This window comes from Struthio camelus, chromosome W (genome assembly GCF_040807025.1).
Source record: "Struthio camelus isolate bStrCam1 chromosome W, bStrCam1.hap1, whole genome shotgun sequence".
NCBI classification, from domain to species: Eukaryota; Metazoa; Chordata; class Aves; order Struthioniformes; family Struthionidae; genus Struthio; species Struthio camelus.
In genome coordinates this window covers 49142173-49167281 of record NC_090981.1, presented here as the reverse complement: position 1 = coordinate 49167281, position 25109 = coordinate 49142173, and the positions used below count along the sequence as shown (strand labels likewise).

General features: G+C 36.4%; 1 protein-coding gene across 3 annotated transcripts in view; it reads left to right on the top strand.

The window, feature by feature from the left end:
- LOC104146859 (mitogen-activated protein kinase kinase kinase 1) overlaps positions 1 to 25109 on the top strand; it is a 107813-nt gene that overhangs the window by 50859 nt on the left and 31845 nt on the right. The window lies entirely within an intron of this gene.

The following is a 25109-nucleotide window of genomic DNA, read 5'->3' as shown; positions in this document are numbered from 1 at the left end:
AATATTTGGAGATTTTTTTTTAGTAATTATCTCTACAGATTCTTAGTCTATGACTAAAGATTTGTTTGCTTAATGTAAGAAAATATCGCAGTTTAATTGGTATGGAAGCTGACCAAAGTAGTGCTAATGCTCTCCGAAAGCAAAATAATAAATTTAGAAAGAACGTCCCATATTAAGGATCCATATTGCTTATTAATTTTTTTGGATTAATCATATAAATAATTTATGTGATGGTTCCTATATTTGTGTAAAATTCAAAACCTCTTGAGAGTAGAAGTGAGATAGTTCTCAGGAAGTTCAAACTTAAAATGTAAATGGCAGCAGCTGGATTCTAAACTGAGTGGGGCTGGGTACAGTTTCTCTTGAAACTATGTTAATATGCATAAGTTTATTTTTAAAAACAGTTATTTCAACAATGTCTCTACTTATATAGTTCCAGAAGATGAGCTCTTCTGTAACTATGGAATGTATATAATTTATCGTATTTTTGATTGGGAGTTCATGGAGAATTTACAATGAGCAGTTCCAATATGGTATGTTTCCAGAGCTCTGCAGGTAAAGCAGAAGCCCCAGCGGTGGAGGAAGCAGAGGCGGTGAGATTTCTATTAGGCTTTCCAACAGAAGCATGGAAATTAGTTCTTATGTACTGTGAACCAAACGTTGCCACTCTTTGCTGACTGCCCTGTTAAGGTGCCTTCTGGCTTCCAGCAAGGTTACTTTTAAAGGGAAATGTAGTACTGCTTGCTAAACTTCAAGGTTAGAGCCAGGAGCTCCTGTGCTGATATCTTCTGCTCTGCACAGGCTTGTTCACACCTTCTCCAAACACTTCCCTAAAATTAAGTGGGAGTTCCAGTTTGATGTCCTTACAAGAACTTGCTCAGAGTTGCAACTACGTGTTTTTCTTGTTGCTCCCAGAGGCTCCTAGGAAGAAGAGCAGGGTTGCTGTGTAGAGAGGTCTTGAAGACATGCAGAATGTTCCCTGAATTTGTTTGAAATGAGTGTTACAGGAAGGGGGAGGGAAAGGAGCAGGAGCTCCTTCTCTTTACTACTCCCTTTGCCTTGCGTATGAGAAAGCATGAAATGAAACCCTTTAAGCCACACAAATCTCTGACAGACTGCAATGCAGATGTTCAGTGCTGTCATTTTAAGAGTGCAGTGTGCCAAACTGATATAGGGAAGGTTGGACAACTGAAGTGTTTTGGTTTCTCTTGCTGTATACATTGACGTGCAAACTGACACCCAGATCACCTGTTTTTTTTTTGTGGGAAGAAGGCAGTCAATCCCATCAGAGAATTAAGTAATAAAATATTTCAAATTAAAACTTTTACATCTATGCAAAGTAGGAAGATACTTACGTGTAGGGATGTGCTAAATATTGTAAACTGATGTACGCTGATATCCTCAACAAGCTGGATGAAGAGAAATAATAAGGACTGGAAAAGTGTTTAATTCAGGTAATACGGGGCAATTGCGATTGCTGGAGTGAGTTACAGAGCCCTAATGTCCAAGTATTGCTTCCAGCTTCTGCTGCAGGTCTATTGTCTCTGACCCTAGCAGAGATCTACGCTGTGATGAAGGGAACAGTAGGTCTGATAGTAAAGGATCATCAGACAGTCAAGAAGCTCTCTCCCCTTCCTCCCCTGCTGTTTATGACTTTGAGACACCATCATCTGACGCTCTCAGACGCCAAAAGGCTACTTTGGCTCCATTCAAAATTGTTGTCACTAATTTCAGCTTTATTGTTGGTAGTCAAGGATTTGATTGTAACAGAAAAAGAAAGAATGACTTTTCTTACATAAGTTCTTCAAAGGCAGATAGTTCCATTTGAACATATAAGTTGCTCTCCATGGGACTAGAAAACATGGGGTAAAAGGTTAGAAAGCAGCACATCAGTAGCATAAATAAAGGTGAACTTTTTTTCGAATCCCCTAATTATTCCTTTTTTCTAGAACAGTGCTACCTTGGTTGTACATAATTTCAGACCAAGTTTCTTTCTGTCTGAGAAAGATCAGAGATTGCAGACTGCCATCCTAAATTCTCTTACAAATTTTCTTTCTCTTCTACAATGGAAAGTGGACTTTCCTTTGGGACGGGGGAAGGGAAGGGAAGCTGGAAGGCTTTAGGCTGAGAGTTGCCCTACCAGAAGTCCATGGAAAAGATCTTGATGACATCTTCTCTTTCAAATGTTTATTGTGTGTACCCCAGTGCAGCAGTGTCAATAATCATTCTTGGCCCATTCCAAGAGAACTTGGAATGCTATATATAATGTAAGTTTACTAATATTATCAAAAGCATTTGTGGAAACTGGCATTTCTCAGAAGGATATCTGGGTCTTTAACCAGATCTCTTGCATATTTTCTATAATTAATGATATTAAACTAACAAAGTTGTTTAACATTCTATTTTTTGAAATACTCATTTGGAGTATAACTATACTTGGTCTTAAAATCATATCAATTGCATTGAAAATTTTGAAGTATGGATTTACTCTTTAGAACACTGTTATACATACAGTAGTACTGTTCCTCTTACAATACGTATCTTCAGTCTTTTCTTTAAGCATGTAGGTGAGTTTCAGCACGTTCAGGAGCAATGATACACAATCTTGTCCAAATAAACATGCTGAAGCGTAAGCTTCCCCTTAGTACCTCAGCAGAAAATTAGTATGCTCTACTGTTTGCTTGTTCTGACCTGCTCAAAGCTGCACGTGTGGCAGTATTTTACAGATGTACTATTAGTAAAAATGCGCAGTGAAGCTATGGGGAGAAAGACAATGGCTTCAATATTTTGCAATGGACTATATAGCAATTAAATTCCTATGTTTTAAAATTCACTGCAAATAGGAATAGGAGTCTGGTGCCTGGGCAGGCCACTTGTAGACCCTGAGAACCAAGACTGCAGGAAAGAGCACAGCTAGGACTTCTGGGTTATTGCTTTCCTTTCAGCCCACAAAGTGGACCATTGAGGAGCTAGAAAGGGGAACAAGCAGGAAATCTGCCAACTTTTTTGATGTATGCAAAGTTCTATAGGAACTTCATCAAAATGGCTCTCTGATTTTCTTGAATAGACAAATAACCTGGGAAGGGGAGCGGTTATTACTTTACAGGCAGCTGTGGTCCACAACCAATGTAGGATTGATTTATAGTTGGTGTTTGTGACAATGAACAGCTGATGATCTTGACTGCTACTTTAGCTTAGCACTATGCGTAAGTAGTTCAATTGTCTTTAACAATACTCACATGTTCCTAAATAGTCATATAATTGAGACCTAAACAAAAACACAGATTTTGGTCTTATGACTGAACCTCTTGTGAAATCCTATGGAACTGTGGAGCCTTGTAGACTTAATTGATATTCTTTGTCAATGAATGTCTACCTCTTGTGGATCTATCCAATTTGTAGTATTGGTGCCTTAGGCTGAAATGAAGGTTTAACTCTAAGTAGATGACATTTCTTTAGTCTAAGTTTCATTCAAAACCTAAATCCCAATTCAGAGGGAAGTTAGGACCCACGTTACCACTGTGTCCAGCTTGCTGAGTTGCATGTGACTCTTGCAGGGTTCTGAGTGCAGCTTCTCTGCTCATCGAGTCTATCAGGCTACTGGCAGCAGGGCTGCACTAGAAATGAAGGTAGCTGTGTTCACAAACTCTAGGTAAGTGCTGTGCATCCTGTGGCCCTCAGCTGTACAAAAACTGGTATGTGGCTCATAAGGTTAGTGAGACAAGCCACCTCCGATATTTCAGGCAGAGGAATCTTGCAATGATGGCTGTTGTGTATAGCCTGAACTTTAGCAGAAGTAAGAGCTTTATGCAGTGTATTTGTATTTCAGACAAGAGGAGAACTCCACAAAGTAGGAAGGCAAAGACTTGGGGGGAGGGACCTAGAAGAGGGTGAAAGAAAATGGAAAAAGGGGTGACGTAATAGGTAGCAGAATACCAGCTTGAAGAAAAAATGGGATTTGCGTTGGAAAAGGAGAAACTGGCAATGGGAAGAGAGGAGTGAGTGAGGAGTAAGTTGGAAATCTGCAAGATAATGAGCATTGGAGAAAGGTGGTGATAGGAGAAGCGGCAGTCCTGAGCAGAAGTGGAAGAAAAAAGCTAGAGAAGAGGGAGTGAAAGCTTAGAGAACACAGAATTTTGGGAGAGGGGTATGAAAGTACCCACAGAGCCCTGACAGAGCAAACAAGCTGGAAGAGATTTCACAGGGTGCCTGAAACAGGAAGATTTGGGAAGGTGGCCCCTGTAGAGCTTGGGATAAAAGAGGATGCAAGATCTCCTGGTGGTGAATTACTAAGGCAAGACCTCCTAGGTCTAACAGAATCTCCATATGTTATTGTGTAATATAAATCTAGGTATATTTAGCGTTCCTAGGCTGCTTCTGTCTGGGCTTTGCCAATAGTGTTTTGGTACATGCTGGTTTGTGAAATGCATAAAAATGGTGAGTTTCTATTTATGATCAAGACTCCAATTCAGAAAATACAGCAGTGAAAGTCGTCAAAAGTAGGAATGTAGTTGTTTATTCCCCTTTAATGTGTCTGGGACCTTTTTATCTACAAATAGCTATACCTTAAGAACCATAACATCTTGAAAAAATAATCAGTTTGCTTGTTCCCGCATATTGGGAAATAATTCATCTCTGTTCATGTTTGTAAAAGAATAATGAATAAATCATGTTACCATTTGTACAAAATTTACATTAAACGTCTCTGGTCTTAGAGCCAAGATGCCTACATATCTCCCTGAATTGCAAAACTGGTGTGCAGGTAAACAGACTTGGAATAGAGCCAAAAATAGATGGAAGATTGATTTTACGCAATTGCTGAATCCTCAAATCAGTGAAGCATTATCATCTGTGCAAAAGATCTCCACTGGTTGTACTAGTGGGACCAGCTGTACTTTGTCTCCCCTCTGTGGGGAGAATATAGCTTGCGTTATGGGAGCTGATACATTAAGCAGAACAAGCTCTTTTTTCATTATGTCCAGTAAGTCTTTGGCAGAGAAGATACAACTGCTTCTGGATTTCAAAACACTTTCTTATCTAGCCAAAGTGATGACACACAGATTTATGATTTGGTGAAGGTACAAGGCAGGCCTATGGATCTTGCCTTAAAGAAACCTTTTAAACTGTTTTTTTTTTTCTTGAAACCACAAATAATTAATGGGTAAGCATAAATGCAGTTGAAATTTTCATTGTAGTTACAATAATTAGCCAAGATTTTTTGGCATTTGACTGACTGACTGCTATAGTCTATCCAATCTTTCCTCAATTTTCCCTGCAGTCAATTTCAAAGAATAAGAAAAAAATATATATAAAACTTTCTCTCATTTTCCCCCTAAGCTCACTTTAGAAAACCAACATCTCACTTTCTCTCCTGGAGTTCTAGTGTCTGCTTCACTGTGTTCCTGAGCCTTATTGTGGTAAGGTCTGCATTTTGATACCTTGAAGGAAATGGGAAATGACACAATATGGGTCTAGCACTGTTACTCCCTTTCCATGTTCAAATAAACGCATGTTTTTGTAACTGTGAGGGGGAAAAAGCTGGCTGCTATGAGGGAAGCAGTTAGTATAGCTAATTCTTACCGTGGCAACTTTTGATAAGGATTTGTTGGGTTACTGTATGCTTTTTTGTAGTTATTAAAATAATCTATAGTTTCATGAGTAAAAATGTTTAACTGTTTCTCTTTTAACTACCTGAGTACTTCAGCTGCTGTGAATGGGCGGTCAGGGTATAAGTATTGAGAACTGTGTTCTTTAATAATCTTATAGCAGTTAGTTGCTTCTAATTTTGTGTAGATGAGTGGCTGGCTGGCTGGCTAATGCTTAATCTAGGCATATTAAGCAAGTAGATGTGGAGGTTCTTGCTTGAAAGGGTCCTTTTCTTTGCTTGAAAGGGTCCTTTTCTGTCTGCGGTGGTCAAATAGATACAGTTTGCTCCTGTATCTTAATATTCATATAGTATTTGTTTGAAATATAAATTCAGCTGACTATGTAACTATCTCTGGTTATCCAGGATAGAATTATTAGATTGTATAGTCTTCATTTGTCCTGTGTAGACTGGACTGAAACGAACCTTGTTCCAGTTCAAGAGTTTCATCTTCTGACATCTGAGTGGACTTAGGGCTTAGTTGCCTTAGTCACAGACTCTGTATCCTATTGCCTGTAAGCTTAATGTAGCAATTCATTCAATGGGTAGCATCAGTCTTCTGCTTCTACTTAGCAGCCAGGCCGCTTTCAGTAGTTAGTGTAAGATTAACCTGTTCAGAGAAGTATTTCCACACACAGTCCATTAGTAAGACACTAGGGCATGATTTGTTTCATGCACAGACTTTCCTGACTATATTTCAAACAGTATTTCTTGGAAACTATTTTTTCATTTTGCTTGTTATATATGCGACGTAGTTTCATAATGATCTAAAACGCACTCATGCACCTGTGTAAAGAAGTTAGGTCCTGCTGCCCTGACAGTTCAAAGTTATTGTCCCATTTCTGAGGGGCTGCTACTGTGATACAAATCTTTGTGATAAGAAGTAAAATGAGTCTAAGCCATCTTTAGTGATCACAAACGATTGCATAATGATCTTTAAATATTATAATAGCTTAACAAGTGACTTATCTGTATGTTAAAGTAAATGTTTTTTACATCCCTTTTTTAATTAAAGACAAATATTTAAGTCTTGTCTAAAGGTGTTTCAGAATGGTCTATTTTTCATTGATCTTAAAATCCACATATTTCAAATACTTTTCAATGACAGTAAAGTTTTAAATTTTTAAGATATTCTAGGCATGCATTGATTTGACATAAGTAATCTCTTGTAATCTCTTTATATGCAACATTGCCACTAAACTAAAGCACTTTCAGAGTTGTATGAGATGTGGATCCTCCCCCTCTTTAAATAGAACTTACATCCTGTAGCAAAGTAGGGAAAATGAAATTGGATTATGAATTTGTAATAATAAGAGAGCTTTAGGCAAGTTACGGAGTAGGTTTTTTATTACGTCATGTTAATGTGAGGTGGCTTTGACTCTAAAGTTTGAAGTCATAGCACAGCAGAGCGGTCACAAAAGGGACTGTAAGCTAGCACAGCTACCAAACTGGTGAAGAGTGCTTGGTAATCTCCTGATTTAATTTGTTGCTTCTTCATCCTTTTGTAGGCTGAAGCACAGCTAAAGAGTAAGAGGTTTCTTAGCGGCATCTCGAGACAAGTCTGCATATTATCAGTTGTTGGTATTGATTTTTCTTTGGGCGAAAATATTTCCTGTTATGAGGGATAAAATTTCTCCTTTCTTGAGCTAGTGCTCTGAAACCTTGCACTTTTATTTCCCATACTCTTATGACTATTTTGTTACAACAGAAGATATTACTGCTTCAAGTTACATCCTAGTTTATAGAGAGTAAAGCATGTGACTAAAGGAGATCTTCAGCAATATCTATTTTACCAATCTACATATGCTGAAACTTTTTTTTTTTTCCAGGTAACATAAGATGTAAGGCCAGAGCTAGAGCAACTCCTGTGTAACAACTCATAGGCTTTCATATCGTTTCAGCAGTTAATCCACTCTTCATGTTTAAAACTTAAATTTTAACTTCAAAGCCAGAAAATCCACATAAAAATTTGAACCCTTACTTTGAACTCATGCATTATATGCTGCGGATAGTATTATTTTTTTTATTTAATATTTTAACAAAAATATAAATCATCCTATGTTTCGTTAAAGCCTTTCTAGCTGTTAGTAATTAGTGATATACATCACTTTGGCAACCTCTAGTGTACTGTTTTGTGGGAGTTCATCAGAAAGCGGTAATGTGACAGAAACCAAAATGCTTATGCAAAGAGGTAAAAAACTAGCATTTTACCTAAGGAATTATTTAAAAGATTGGTCAGAAGATTAATGAAAAAACTCTTTTCTTAAAGTTTCGGAAGATTGTCTTTTCCTGTCCTTCCCCATCCCCTACACAAATATTTTTCTGTTGATTTTGACAGTTTTAAGCAGGTGCATCATTAACTGACCTTACTAGAAGGCTTTCCTTCCAGGTAAGTTTGTGTTGAACAAGAATATTTTGGGACCTCCTAACAACAACAAAAAAGGAGAATACTAGGATAGTCTGTGTGCGTGCCACTCTTGTGAATGTGCAAACTACAGTAGTCAGCAAATGTTGTCTGACTTTCCCAAAGTTGCATGCCTAGTATTTCTTGTTTTGGTAACAGATACTTAGCTGCTTCCAGCTTTGAAAGAAGGGGAGAAAAAGTGCAGACTGAGAGTTTTCTGTAAGCAATTTGACCAGCATTAGATTCTTGGTTTAATTCAGTAGGAAAGATATTGTTTAATAGATAAGTTATACTATTCTGCATGATTCCGATTCATTCTAATATATAGCCCTGTCAGTTGACTACTTGGCCTTTTGATCCTAAAGCTGTTCATTCTATGGCTATGGTCTCTCTCTCTCTTTTTTTTTTTTTTTTTTTTTTTTTTTAAGTTTAAGCTAGCAGATCTAGTGTCTGTCTATTCAGTACATGATTTGAATGACAAAAATAATCAGCTTTAGTTTTATTCTGTTCAAAGTTCTACTTCACTATATTAATGTAGCTTTATTACATTACCATCTGCATATAATGTTTGAATATCTGAAGCTGCAACACGTTTTCCATCTTTACATTTTGTTTTCTTTCAATATCGTTGCGCAGAAGTTAAACTCAAGTTTTAGTAGTTGATACTTAGTAGATAACTACTTCAGTGATCGTCTGTACTGTTAAAATGCTCATGCAAAAGGCGTTGCATGTGGAATCTTCCCTGCATGTTTGTTTCTTTAAATGTGTTACTTAAAAAAAAAAAAAAAAGTCATCCTGCTTTAGATTACTACTGATTTCATTTGCATTCCGTTTTCTAAATCCTCAAATAGATTGACATTAGAGTGCCAAGGTATGGACAACATGCATTGAGCTGTTTCAATTATGATTCTTTTGGCATAAGTCGCCTAGATGCCTTGAAGTCAAGGAGGAAAGCTTAGTTAAGGCAGAACTGATGATTTAATCTTTCCAAATATGAACGCATATTCTTAAGGAAAACTAACTCTTCATTTTCATTTCACTTAAACCAAGTAAAGTTATGGCTACTTGCAAATAAATGGAGTCAGCTTAAAAATTGTGGATTGGTCTGAGTCCAGTACAAAGACTGAGCAACTATAACTTGTTTCAGAAGGAAGGAAAAGAAAAAGAAAAAAAAAAACAAAGGCAAAGGATAGGCTTTTTTTGAGTTATGCTTGGTTAGATTTTACAGCTTGAAGATGGTTTTGTGTAACTGAATGTGCAGAGAACTATAGGAATCAATTCTAGCAGGAATAAGCTGTGCTTCATCAAATCTAAAATTCAGAAAGGATCGAATGAGTCAGGTCTCACCCAGCTCTTAACTACATGCTGATATTTGCATAGGAACACAAGCCATATGAAAAATATTATAGTGAGCCAAACACCTCCACACTGGTCGTTAAAACACAGATTTTTGACTTACAGAGAGAGAGTGGAATGTAGTGAAAGCAATTTTTTCAACAGCAATTTATCATTTAGGTATTTAGGTAATGGGGAAGAGGCGTGTGGGGTTTTCTTTTTTTTTTTTTTTTTCTCTTCAACAAATAGCAACCAATGAAAATGTTGTGCTCTTGTATTATGCCTTAATAGTGTAAATCATGTAAGTTCATGTTTTTTGTTCAGTTTTTTCCACAGTCAGTTGGATTTTCCTTCATTGCAGTCTCATTGTTCCTGTGGTTAGGCTTTTTTCAAAGTAATCATCATATTCCTTACTCAGTGTTTTGGGATTTTTTTTTTGTTTTGTTGTTCTTTGTTTGCTTTTAATAATGGAGTTTTAAAATACCATATTCTTAGCATTCTGGGAAGCACCAATTGAAGACAGATACTTCTACCTGAATGTTCAAGCAAAGCAAATCACTTGGTCAAAGTTACTCAATATTTTTTTCTTAATTTCAATTAATAGCTTTGTATTTCCCTTCTTCTCAGTATTTGATTTGCACATTTCCTAAAGAAGAATGCATTTTCTGCTCTATTTCTTTGCTGTGCACTCTTTACATTTGCACATGTAGAAAGTGACAATTGTATTTTAGTTACAACTGAGAATAGTTATTTAAATGTGAAGCCAAAGTTTGGCAAGCTCTTAACTTCTGGAGGTTTGATGTTTTGGAAAACAAAATTACTCTTATGAACTCTTTCATGTGAGCTGGGAAGCTTTTGAAATGATTGTGAAGTGGGGGAAGAGGAGCAATCCAGAACAACAGCCACTGATAATTTTTCACCTTCAGATGTGTAAAGCCATCTTTTTCTCAAGATGGCAGTGGGAACAAATTTACTGAAAACTGCTTATCAGCCAGTTTGTCCTACATGATGTATGATGTAGCTTATCCTGGCCCTGTTTAGGGTTGAGCGCATCAAATTACTAATGCAAATTAAATTTAATTTGAAGTTGGAAGGGGTTAAGAGTCTTTCAAGAATGCCAAAACTTGTTCAGTTCTCTCAGAATATGTAATTTAGTTGAGATGTTTTTGTTAACCTTTTGTTTTTGAAGAGAGAATAGGTGGCTTTTTTCATCAACTCTTGGCAAAGCATTAGGGTTTTTAGGGCCATATTTTTTTAAGGATCAATTTTTGATATCGCGCTAAGAAATTATAACGTGCTTTTGAAAATGTGAGATTCTGTCAACTGGTTTAACTGCACTACAGACCAATGAAAAAAAAAAACTAGGGAAGTTCCAGAAACCAGGTTGGAACACACTTGAAAGCACAGATTCACTTAGCGTCTTCCTTATTTTAGTGTATCGTGGTGTCCAAAACTACTGGGAAGTTTTGTGAGGAAACTGCAGCAAGTTTTTATTTCAATTCTTCGACAGAAACATATGCTCTAGTTCTAGAAATTCATGTTAAAACCGAAGTACAAAAAAGAATATCTCAGCTTGTGAATTTTGTGTTGCAGAGTGGAGGAGGAGCTCTGTTCTGGCTTTTTCCCAAAGTGAAATGGTAAAATTTGCAAAATGTCAGGCTCTTGGATTCTTTGGTAGAAGAAAATGGTTTCTCAGCCAGCTTCAGAACTTGTAGATTGCATTTGTAGAGATTTGCCTTTGACAATGGGATGTGCAGAGGAAGACGGACAGATCCTGGCTTTACTGAAACTCTGGAGCTGGTTCAGCATTGTCATTTATGGTCTGTTCTTCTGAATTTTTTTTTTCCCCGTTGTTGTATGCATGCATTTCAAGTACTTTCCCCTGGTTGTTCTTCAGTGCAGTAAATAGTAGGATAAAAGTTAAGGGCCAAATATTTCTGATAATTAGGATCTGTTAGATGTGTGGGGGAGCTTTTTTGTTTTTAGCTTTTCTTCCGAAAGCACTACCCCTCAAGGAACGCTTAATTTAAATAACACTGTGCTTACAAGACAAAGGGTAATTAAATGTTATTATCTAAATGTTGCTCAAACCAACTGAAAATTTCCCCTGGAATAAATATGAGGCTAATAGATGCAAAATTATATAGATGGGTTTGCAATGTAAAGTTAAAATATAGAGTGTATCTTTCTTCCTTAATTACACCCCTGTCTAGGTCCAAAACTGTCAGTTAAGGAAACCTTACCTTTCTGAAACGTTTCTGAATGGTGTTTACTACTGAGGAGGTACCGCAGAGTACTTAGTTTTATTTTTCTGGAATACTTTCTTAAACTCCGTAATGTACAAACGCTGATTTTACAAGTTTGCTTTCAGTGCAGATGCAGAAATCTTAACCTGCATATTGGTATGAAATTTTCACAGCAGTTGCTATGAAATGAGAAATCTGGAAGCTCCTTTTAAGGAATAAAGCTTAAAAAGAATGTAGGAAACAAATACAGGAGTTACAATTTAAACATATTCCACAGATTCAGCCTAGTATTTCCTCTTTTCTCCCTAAGAACTTTGAAATGTTTTATTCCAAATGAATGGAGGGGAAAAAGTTGAGGCAGACCCCTTTTCTGCTTCTAGGCAGCTTCATAGTTGGTGCTCGTCAACAGAGCTTTGGACCCAGTTGAAGTAAGGAAGCCTTTCAGATTTGCAGTATAGGTTGATTTCACAGGTGAAAAGTAGCAAAATAGTTCTATTACAATGGAGGAGAGGAGATCATAGTAATTAAATGGCACATGTATCAAATGATATGATACACTCTGCATGTTGTGTGAAGTAATTTCTGATACAGGCCTAAATAGTCTTGAAAGATAACTGTCATGTCTGATTTTCAGCACTTCCTGGGAAAACAGTGCTTCAGTCTCCTGTCTCAACTCATTTCATTGTCTGTTAATAAACAAGTAGTATAGCAGTGATCTTTAGCACATACCTCTGTGGCACAAGTGACAGTTATGAGATATGTGAATAACTTAAATATGACTTATTTTAATCTAATGTTAGTCCCAAAGTTCGGGAATACTTTCATGGAGTAAAGTGAGAAGGAAGAGTATATAATCTTTTGGAAAAATACGAGTACCAGACTGTTCCTCTTAATGTTCTGTGATATTTTTCAAGACTATTTTTATTAGTTCACCACATTTTTCCCCAAATCTGGTATTAATTATTTGTCTTGCTTAGATAGAATTGCTTGTTTGGTTTGTGGGCTACTATTAATACCAGCATAGATCTGATGTCTTTTAATCTGATTGCAAGTTAATGGTATATCTTAGGCTAGAAGCCTTACCCTTAATGATTAAAATCAATTTGTGAGGCAATGTAGGGAAATACTTAGTGGAATTTCACCTTTTTTGCTTTCTCTTGCACTACTTGGTGAATAAATGGAACTAAAAGAAGGTGTTCAAGATTCAAACAAGGACAATTGTTGCCTCCTCCCAACAGCGGAGGCATTTATGCTTTGCGATGAATTAGACAGAAATTGTTTATTGTCCTTATGCAGTTGAATTTACCATCCTTTATATGGAAGAAAAACTACAGATACTTGGTTCAGTAAGCGGACATAAAAATTCCAGATAGCTAGCTAGCTTAACATGTTAATCATAATTTTTGTTAGCAATGTTTTCATGCGTCAGCTAGATTTCATGCTGTGCCTTCCCTTCAGTTAGACTGTTGCTTTAAAATTAATGCTAGTTATATATGCGTGAACACCTCTTTTTTGCTTATTGGGCCCTGCTATAGGGAGGGAGCATGCTGTTCTATGGATAAATATAAGTAGTTACTCTTTGTGTAATACCTAGTAAAACTGAAGCTGCTAAGTAGCAGAATGAACAGTCTGCTTCTACTTATGTAGTAACTCATATCTGCTAAATCAGCTAATATTTTTCTTTACTGTTAAACTTTTAATTAGATGCATTATATGTGAATGGCACAAGATTTCTTTTGTTGTGAAGTGGGTGATTCTGTAAGGGAAAAATACTTCTTTTGTGAACTGTAAAATAACTATCTTTAAAAACTAGGCATATCGGAGCTTATTGCTTCTGGATGACTTCTTTGTAGAATACCACTGTAAAAGAGTATTATGAGATAAATTGCAGACAACAAGCAAGTGCCTAATACTTTTTTTTTTTTTTTTTAAAAAGCTACCTCATGTAAATGAATCTCAAGCTGATGTTGAGTTCACTGTGGGCTTGAGGCAGTGACTGAATGCTTACTGCAAAGGATAGTCCCAAGGAATGTATTCTGTGGTGCAAGGAAACAAAGTACTTGATCTCCATCTTAACAGTTCCTGTTGTGTTCTTAACATCTCTGTCATAGTAAATATGTTTCTTATTTAAGTGAGCTCCTCCATCTCAGGAGGAGCTGGAATGCTACAGATACTATGGTACAGTGAAATTCAATCCTATGCTGATCCTATCTACTAACTTTATTTAACTGTTATGCACTTTTAGTCAACAGTGTACTCTGATATTCATAACAATTCACTGGCAGAAGTCACGTAATCCTGTTTGTCCCACAAACATTTCCCTTGTTCTAACAATTATAAAAAAGAGCTGTATTTCTCCATTGTCCAAACCAATGATCTTGTTTTTCTGAATGTAATGATCCATCGAAAAGCAACTACTTCATTAAACGTGCTCAGATATTAGGACAGCACTTTTTTTTAATAAACTTTCTTCAGATTTATGAAATCCTTCTGTGAACTGAGTTGCATAAGTATTTTCCTTATTACATAGTAAATCATCTTCTCAATGAATAGACATCTTTCTGAATGCAAATCCTATTTTATTTAGGTGTTGGGAAGAAAGCCTTTTAGTTGTTAATGCCTTCAGGAGTTTGGGGCTAAGTGTGTTTGTTTTGTTTTCTGTACTCAATTCTGATGTAAGCTTCCCTCCAAAGGTGAAGTACCATTTCCAGCTTAATAATGAAACTGAATGGGTACCTAGCTACAGTATTCCATTGCTGTCTGCCTATTAAATGTTGAAAAAGTGACTTAACAGTTTTGATAGTTTTGTAGAGCAGGAAATTACAAACTATTTCTTATGCTTTGTAGGTTACTTCAATGCCTAGAGCAGGAAGAGCTGCTAAGATTCCTAAGAATGTGTTCCAATATACAAACACAAACAGTGTTTCTGTTACAGCCTCATCATTTGTGAAGAAACCGGTATTTTATCACACTTGGAAGAATTTGACAGTCTACAGCCTGATTATAATATTATCTACAATTTTTCATGTGTTTGATTGGACTTTCTAACCATTGCATTCTTGCATTTAAAGTATTTATGTCAGTGCTAGGCTTCCCCCTCCCCCCCCCCTTTTGTTTACTTTATTAAGCTGTTTCTAGGGAAATTTTAATGTCATTGTTTCTGGTGTTCAGTATTCTCATGTCTGCAGTTTGTTTGCTTTCTGACTAGCTTGCATTTGATAGTATTCCCTAATTCTCTGTTGTTCTGAATTGGTATTTGAGGAAGAAATAACATACGAGGACAAGGGGGAAGGTATCACTACTTGTTCTTGTACCCCCACCATAGTATCAGCAGGTAGTTGCTGTTTGACATAGAATACGGAGCTAGGGGAACTTTTGGGATGATCTTGTAAGACTGTTTTTATGGGAGATCCTGCAGAGTCATAGAATTGCATAGCTAGAAGCTTTGTCAATGCACAGTAGCTATAGTTTCCTGTCAGCTCCGATTCTTACTCTTGTCTTCAAATTATACTGTCTTGTCATTCCACTCTTGTCTATCCTGAGAATTTAAATGTAAGTGTTTTCTTCCTACTATAGGTAGAAAATATTGGAAAATAACTATTTTAGGGAGTGATCTCTTGAATAGAAAAATCAAGAAAGTACTGTCGATAGCTTTCAGAGTGCAAAGTCTTCAAGTGCATCTAACCTCATGGCTTCAGGTTATAACTTTACTGTCTTGCTGAGTAAATTTAGATTGACAGAAAACAAACTTCAGATTTCGGGGCCTGTAATCCCTACTTCTGTAGCGCATATATTTCAGTAATGAAACTTTCTCCCTCCTGTGAAACAGTATTCTCTAGTTTTGTAAATTTCACTGCTGCGTTTGGGGCAGTTTCTTTACTGGACTGAATCTGTTATGCAGCGCGTGTACACTGCGTGGGCTTGGAACACCTAACTGTCGTCTTCTGAAAGAACAGCTGAAGCCTGCTCATCAGAAATGCCACCCTCTTGGTTTTCTTGGGGACCTGTTGTGGAACCATGCCATGAAATGGATTGGAGGACAAATCTAGCTTAGCATTTTCCATTTTCTCTTCCTCCCCTCTATCTCTGAGTTTCAAGATTTTTTTTTTTTTTTTAAAGTTAGATCCACTTTGGTGGATCTGAAATTGAATTGAAAAGAATAATTGGGGGGTGGGGGAATGGGAACTCCTTAAACTGACATTGCTGCTGAGAAGACAGGATATGGTACTGTTTCAACAAGTTAGCTAACCAGGCTAGAATAACATCTGGTCCCTTCTTCCTCTGTCATGGCATATATAGCTCTTTATTCAGAGCCTTGGTATTTAAATTACTTACTGTGTTTTCTTGCCTGTTATCACTCTAGTTCTAATGTTAGTGCATGATATAAGAATATTCTAACAACAAAACCAAGATTCTACTTGCCCAGAAGTATTTTATGGCCTTTTTTGTATTTTAAGAGTGTACTTTTCATGCCTAAAAGCATCCTAATGCATAAAACTTCTATGTGTTTGTGGTAGAGATTTATATCCATGAACAAACTTAAAGTACCCGCAACAACTGTAGTTTGGCTTTTCTTTAAATTAACAGATGTGGAATGTTCTTAGCAGATATGGGAGTGGTAACAGGTGAAACTTTGCCTTCCTTACATGGGTTTGATTCAAGTGAATACTGTGAAAAATTGATTTTTCTCCCCTTTTTTTCCTTTCATTCTTGTACGAATGTTTGAAAGCTGCTTTGTAAATAAAAATCTTGTGGTATTTACTATTGCTGTGTTGTCTCCTGGAATAAATACTCAGTAATCTTTCTGCTGGACTTCCAATTTTGCAAGTGTTTTATATGATCTTCAATTTGATATTATTATCTGGGATTTAATTCAGTTTATTTAAAAAACTACATTATAGTGTTTTAAAATAACTTAACACTCCTGTCACATATTGCTAGTGGACTAGGAACTTTTAGAACTTCACTGCAGCCTACTGTGAGCTGGTTTATGTTGCAAAGGGCAGCTTTTCTGATTTTGCTGCTTTAGGATCTAGTTCAACTCTGGCCTAAATAAGTATAATATGTATTGAGGTAGAGGAACTGGGCACGTTCACGTAAAGCTGAAGTTTGTCCATGTTTAGTTCATCCCCCTCAGAGACTAACTCCCTATTGTTTCCTACCTTGTAGGTTGCTTAAGGGTATTCTGTCTTCTTTCTGTGAGGCATAGAAGTTAGGCCGTGCTGTGGTGAAAGATGGTACTGCCACCAAATGAAGCAATCTTGTTCTTCTGGTCCTACCCCTGTATCATCCTCTTCCTCTGACACATAAGTTCATATGGCTACATAGTAAAAGCGGTTGCAAAATTGTTCTGGTTTAAAACCAGATAATTTCCTCATGAGGAGGTGACTGCTGCTTTCCATCGTGGTGCTGATATACGCCGCTGTCACTCTTGCACACGTGCTTTCTTACTTTCTAGCTGTATGCGTGTGTCTGTCTAAACTGTGGGATTAAATCAAATCAGATCTCTGCTAAGGTGAACTAGACTTGATGGAAATTGATTTTTCTTTTCCATTCTGCCATAATAAATTGGAATAAAAAGCTTATATTGAGAATGAACTATACTGGGTAGGCCTAATCCTTCATATGCATATAACTAGATACACATTTTATTTAAGCCAACTCGGTTTAAAATTCATAGTTCATAGACTGCTATTTTGTTCTAGTACTCAAATAGAGATTAACTTTATATGTCCAGTCTCCCTTTTATTTTATGAGTACATCCTTTAGTTGGAATACTAAAAATAAAATGGTCACCTTTACTTGGTTTTGGAGTTTAAAAATTCAACATTTCTGTTTAATTTACTTGGTTTGAGTTTTTTTTAACTTAGTTTCGGGTTTTTTTAATGGGTTAACTAGGGAAAATATTGCATCTTATATGATGACACACATAGGGATTTTTCTTAATAGCTTAACACTAGTATTTTTACGTAAATTCTGCTTCATAAAGTTCAATTTAGCATTACTATCAGGAAGTAGTTATCTTGGACTGAACTTCATATAAAATGAAGTTTTTTGATTGAGGCTTCAATGTGAAATCTGATACAGTCAACTACTCTATGAAAGTATGTCTACAACATATCATCTTTAACCGCCTCTTCCCTGAAAAGGGAAACAGAGCAGTCTTCACGAGTCTAAATGTATCTGTCAGACGCTTGTAACTGCAGCTTGTCCTGAACTAAATTTAACGAAGGCATTTTTCAGCTGCACAGACTGCTAGTTTGGGCCAACTGCTTGTTTGCAAAGCTTCCTGGGTGGATTTCTACCCTAAGCTGAATTTTGTGTACACACACCTTGTGTGTACTAACTGTGAGAGGTGATTATCTGAAAGTTAGTCTGCTCTAAGAGCAGGTCATACAGATGAGGGCTGCAATGTTGTTCCATCCCTCTAGAGCAGATAAGCGTGACTGTAAGCAAGATCAGATTTTTCCGTCATTTGTCGTGTTATATGGGATACATGCAATACATGCCCTTTAGCAGCAGCATCTATAAGTTCTTTTGTCTTGCTTGTGGAACTTGACAGAGCCAAGAACATGCTGTCCCATGTATAGGACTACATGTATCAGACTGCTTAAAACTGTGTGGATTTTTAGAATGTTTAATGTATTGGTGGCAGAAAATTTACAGCTATGATGAAGACCTTTCACTTTATTATGACACTTGGGTAAATGAGACATTCCTGATACAGGGACTAACATAGTTTATATAACTTGTATATAGCTTTAATTTGCCTTGTGAAAATATTTTTCTCTAATGTTGGCGTATTGGAAACAGTTTATCCTTATATGTACCTTGTTTGTTTGTTAGTAAAGTTAATGTTAAAAGTATTTGCACATTTTCTGGTCTGAAGAAAGTCATACGCTGCTTTCAATTCAGTGTAAAACTCGGGTCAGCTCTAATGTCTCATCGCAACCTGAACACAACTGCTTTATATCAGATCTTTCTAATGAGTTTTTGGGAAGAGATGGTGAGGCAAGGAAACCTTTTCATTGCTATTGTTCTGGCCTTGTGAAGTTCATGTTGGGGCATTTCAGCATTTCTCCTGAGACTGGGAATACTCATGAAAGAGTCTTGCTATTATTATTTTAGATTTCTTAATGCAAATTTATTGGTGGTGTCAGAATTGCAGAAAACTGCTCTGTTAAATTTCAAATTTGATCTGTAAACAGAGCAGCAATTGTGGGAAGAAGATAGCTGTTTGAGGATTATGTTGATGCGATTACATGAATAGTCCACAAAAGCCTAGTGTATAGTAATGCAGAACTGTGGGAGTGCAATTTAAAAATCTGAAAGCACACTTATGTATTTTCACATTTTTTCCTTTGAATCTGTGGAGCTAGATAAACGCTGCTATCTTAACTGAAGCAATATTTGAGCATACTGAAGAAGTGGAAAACAATTGCTTCCTATCTATACCTTTCTGGACTTCCTTAGCATGGATTGACTACATGACAGGTCTTAAAATTAAGATTTTCCTGATAATTGCTAGTCAGTGGCTTGGGGTCTTTCTGACAGATCTGTCTAGACTACCTTAGTTGAAAAGCTTAAGTGACCCTAGGCCTATTTGTCAGCTACCTGAATGATGTTCTGAGTAGCAGCACAAAGTCTGGGATGTAACTAATCCACTGAATTGCTGACTTACTATTTAAAAATCAGCAAGAATTTTGGAAAAAGGATTTATACCATAGAATTGTAAACAATGATTTGAGAAACTCAGACTAATCGGGATGTTTTGGCTTTTTGTCCCTTCCTTCCCCCCCCCCCCCCCCCCCCCATATCAGAAATCTTATGTTTGCTCCTCCTCTTTGGTTTCTATGAGAGTTTATATTATTTGACTGTGGACTCTGGCAGGCAGAGCTGGATTGCAGCAATTAAAAAATTTTTTGTCTCATCTCTGTATTCTAGTGCCAGAAGTTGTTAAACCATGGCAGAGTTGACTGAGGGGAAAGCCTGCTTGCTTGGGTTGTCCCAGTCTGAACAGACTACCTTAACTTGGCTAGTTAGAATTTATTTGGTATCGTTATTTGTTTAGAAATAAATAACTGTTCTTTTGAAGTTATGTGACACTATTATGTATAGCAGTGAATGCTATGAGAAGAGAAAGTGGCTGTAATAAACAGCTGAAAGACAGTTTTAAAGTATCACCAGATTTTAAGTACAAGCCAAGGGTAGTAACTGAGTAGCAAGCAAAAAAGAAAATACCTTTTATTAGAAAAGGTGTATGTAGTAACCAGTTGCCCTGAGATTGTTACAAAAAAGATTGAAAGTAGTTTAATATGTTCTATATAAGAAGTTTAAAGGGGCAGATAGTTTGAGAAGGATCTGACATCATGTGCTCTTATGAAGTACTGGATGTTGATATTTATTCTCTGATGTTAGTCTTAAAGATTTAAGCAAGTCCCAAATGAGGCCAAACTTGAAGTCTAAAAGCATCATTGTAGTTTCATACTTAATTCCTTTTTTTAGAGAAATCCCATGAGAGAGAGTGAGAGAGAAATCATCACTGTGTCTGAAAACATTTCTCCTCTGCCTGCAGTATACGTTTATCTCTAATCTAGTTCCACAGATGATCGTTTTACAGATATACTTGGCATACGTCTCATTGAAAATACCTTCCTTAATTTTTAACCAGTATTGTTGAATATAGTTCTCAATATGCAAGTATATGCTTTTATGTAATCATACTTAATTGGAACTAGAGCAGTATAAGACCACTTCCTTTTCTAAAACAGAATGGTTCTCTTGTATGCTGATGGGTTATGATGAATGAAGACTCTTCCTTACAAGTCTTGTTAACAAGAGTGGTATTTGAGGACTCTAAACTTTCAGCTATTTGACTTTTTTCCATTCTAGCAGTTTTCTGAACTCTCTATGTTCATGAAACTTATCTTCCAGATTGTCTATACTTATTCCTGCTTATAAACTTTATGCTTCACAATTTATTTTTTCTCCTTCCCTGTTTCTTCTAAATCAGTAAAAGATGGCATAGGTAAATTCAGCTACTCCGTTTTTGTCTGGCAGTAGTATACTTGAAAGCTTGAATTACTTTAGGGGGGGAGGGGGAATTTCATAATGGAATTACGAATCGGAGTTATCCTATTAACTTTTTTCTGTTGATTAGAAAGCATAGCAGAAGTTTCACTCTCCGATTCTGGAAAACTTTCCTCCGTTGCTCTTGAAAGAATTTATTGATAGCACTAGGAAACCATTCATAGTTCTGCCAAAGCATAGGTGCAGTTGGCATGATCTAATGTTCATTGTTTATTTTAAAACAGTACTACTTATTTTCAATATATTTTGAGGCTTCAAAGTCCCAGTTGAGATTAGAGTTTGATTTGTTTGAGTTAGCCTATAAATACGTGCTCCAGAGTGTTTGGGTAATGTAATAGTGAGAGGTGGATGAGTATCAGTGTGGTGGGGTTTTTTTTCTTTTTCTTTCCCCCACAATGTGTGGTTTATTTCATCTTGTTAGTCGTGTCTTTTAATCTTTCTATAACTCCTTAGGATGCAGAATTGCTTTCAGCCCACAAAATAGTGTGATGACTTAATCAGTACATTTATTTATGATAAATCACTTTTCCTTCCCTCAGAAAATGACTATTCTGTTCAAAAAGAAGTGCAAGAAATGAGAAGCAGCCAAAGTAGTTCTTATAGTCTGAAAGGGAGAAGTCAACCCCCCATCTCAGTTCCCCATAACACTTACCTGACTTGAATCAAAACTATTATCTGACTTTTTGCAGTACACGTAGGTTTGCTTTTTTGTTACTATTTTATTGTTTCAAATACTACTTTATCTGTGATGTTTCCTGAAGCCTTTGGTGATGTAAGGAATTCTAAAGTGTGACTGAAGTGGGACACAAACTAATACGTAGAGCTGCATATATTAAATAATGATTTCAGTAAGAAAAGTGATAGAATGCTTCATGCACAAAAACTATGTATAGCTGGCAGTGGTTCATTGGAAGCCAGTGCCCTAAGCTAAGTCTGAAGGTGATAGAGGCATCTTTACTTGCTTCCAGTATGTCTTAAGAACCCTCACTTTTATGTCCAATAGACATTGTTACTTTTTCATGAATCTGGACTTAGTATGACCACAAGCACTTCACCAGATGTAAATAAATAAGTTCTACTTGCTCCATTTGTTAAGGCTGTTTTTCAGGTAGGAAAAAATGACATCTGGGCTGACCCAATAGCACTTATTTTGAACGTCTTCCCTCAAATACTATATAAATACTTAATACTGCTCCTAGTTGCTGTTGCACACTATGTTTTGATGGAACTAGACTATTCCTTTCCATATATAAGCCTATTTTATGTAAATGTAAATACCTGTCTATATAGTTCCATGCTTGTGCATTTTTCTAGATAAATGTAAAGTCTTAATTTTTTTATGGTGGGTTTCGTTCTAGGTGCTTGCTTGCAGGAATTGTGCCTGCTGTGCATAGCATCCTGGGAAGGTATGAGCATACCAAAATTGAGTACAAAGCCTTTTGCTATTAAATTCTGTTCAGGTGGACCATTCTGTCCATCTTTCTTCAAAAATCACTGGTGGCAGGCTAGAGCTTTTGTGAGGTGATTTTTTTATAGTGTTATGCTTTCACGCTACTATAGAAAAGTGTTCTTCTGATTTTTATATCTATTTTTAAGCAAGTACTGAAGAATCCCTTTTCCTTTACTGAGGCCCATTTGGAAAGGAGTGAAAACTCATTGTTTTTTTTTCTCTGACAATGTATAATTTGTGATTAGTATCAGCAGCTGTATTTCGAAGATATATGGAAACATAGCAGTATGCGTAATATAAATTAAAAGCTAAAGTACATTGTGTTAAAAGTGGGATGTGAATATACCAAAGCTTAAATAAAACCTCACAGTCAAGAATACACTGAGGACTCTAAGGAAAAGCACTACATTTTTCTTAAGCAGTACTCCATATACTTACTGTCCTGTAAGCTGCTTCCTTGCTTTGTTATCGCAGGCTAATTTGGTTGTTATTGGATTTTTATTGCTTACTAACTATATTGATTTTTAGGTTACTTCACTGAATATTCCCCTCTTCAACAGATAAGATTCTTCCATTATTGTCTCTGTGTATTGTGGATTTAAAAAAAAATTAGGAGTTACTGAACCAATAACCATTTTTAACCATGTTTAAACTTTAGCAAGTTTTAAATGTCTTTTTCTGCCATTTCCTCTTCATGTCATGCTAGCTTGTTGTTATCTTACAAAAATAAACGTTTTTAATAGTAGCTGCCGTTGTTAGAGCGAGTGTAGTTATTGGGTGCTTGGCCTGTGTCTAGATGAGTGGACACACACGTTACTAAATTGCTCCTTCTTGTTCTGCGGGAGACTGTGCAGCACAGGGTACCTAGTATAATCTGCAAGAGTGTGTTACACGCACAAGAGTTCAGGGATTGAAGGTCCTAGGTCTGGTCCTTTGTGGCAAGGACATAGTTTACCCATGAATTTCTTCTGATAAAAAAAATATGCGGGCTACAGTTGAGCTATCATAAGTTTGTGAAAGGATTCAATGTGTTGCTATAGGGCAGTGTTTCTACAGCTCAATATATAATAATGTTTGCCTTTATTTCTGGATCACAGGAAAGCTTTTTATGCCTGATCCCGAAACATGCGGAACTGTTTAGTCCCCTTTGGCTCATGGCACAAAAGTTCGGTATATGCATGAGTCTTTACAGGACAAGGACGTTTTGAGCTCTCTGATATTTAGGGTGTCCTCTCTTTACATGGCTTACCTTTTATTTGTCAAATGGAACATTAGCTTAAAAAGCTGAACGCTCGATAACAAACCCAAACCCAGAGAAGGTATATAAATAACAAAATAAATCAGGATCATTAGCACAGAGGAGTCCTAGTTCATGACCAAATGAGCTCCTGAATGCTACTTCGGTACAACTACTAGATGAGAGTAATAATTTGCTGTAATTGTCAGCAGTGTACGTTATGAAGCAAACAGAACGCTGAGGAGAAATCTGATTTCTAGCAAGGAAACTTGGCATTCAGATCACTTTTTTTAATTAAAAATGTCTTTCTAGGTCTCTGATCTCCTTTTGTAAGATCAGATATTGTTTTTTGTAACATTAAATTTTACTTTAAATTTTTTAAAGAATTAGTATTTGTTTTGAAAAGAGTAAGTTTTGTTTTTTCATTTCCCTCTCTGTATCCTTTACTGCCTAAAGAGTCATTAAGACTTAAATCTCTTATGCTGTATTATGTTTCTTTGCTAGAAATTTTTATAAGCTTTTTTGTATTCACTTTCTTATGTGGTTTATTTTTGAGTGTCTTTTTCTGAGAGAACTTAAAATTCTCATTCCAGTGGCAATCTTGGACCATTTGATTTCTGCTGATAATTCTGCAGTTCTGAACAGTGCCAGGATGGTCTAAATTCCCTTTATTTATAATTTCTCCAACAGTGATTGAATATGCTGTAGCTTTTAAAAATCTACCTAACTCATCTTATCCAAGTTATTTGTTTGTATGCCATCATTCCATCCATTCTGTTTGAAGGTAGGAATAAATTATATGGTTTTATCTGCTTGTTCCTATTAAGTTGATCCGAACTATAAATGTTTTTATATATAATGTCAATTTATGTATAATGTCTGTCCTTCTCTTCTGGGGATGGAGAAGTTAAATTGTCCAAGAAACCCTTTATTCCATGTGTTGTGTGGAGACATTTCATTCTGTTTTGACCGTCATCCAACATGCAGTGAACAATTTTCTCTTTCAAAGTAGTCCAGAAACTAACCCAAAGAAATACAGATTTTCTCATATAGTCAATATACAGACATATAATAAAGCTACATTGAGAACTGTTTATTATTTATATTTTGAATTTTATCATACTCTTACCCATTTTTTGTTAATGGCTTCATAGATCTTCATAACAGCAAGGGCCATTGTGTTACCAGTTCTGACCTGACCACTTCTAAATGTTAACCAATTACATTTCACCCAACTCTTCTGCTTCTAGGTTTGGCGAACTTCAAGAATTTGTAAGTGAAAGAGATTAAACTATATAAGCGCAGTGCTGAATAGATGATATATGACCAGTTGGAAGCTTGGCCCTATACTTCGGAAGGGATACAGGAGGGCCTTGGCAGTTCAAGCTGAGGGAAAAAAATCTCTTCATCGTACTTAATGCATGTGATCCTTATAATGTTGTGCAGATGAACTAATTGCATTGTTGACTGTCAGTGAATGTTCATATTGCAATACTGTCTTTTTGAATGACATTACAGCAGTTCTCAGAGTAATTCACAGTGGTATGAGATGCAGGGATGGGGGCAGGGCCTGAGTGTTCTCACATGAGTGGCCCCAACATGAACTGGGCATACTGGATTCTATTCTCTGGGTATTTTAAGTTTGTCATACAGTAGTAAACATATTAGATCTTTGTGCAAACTGCATTATCATAACTTAGATA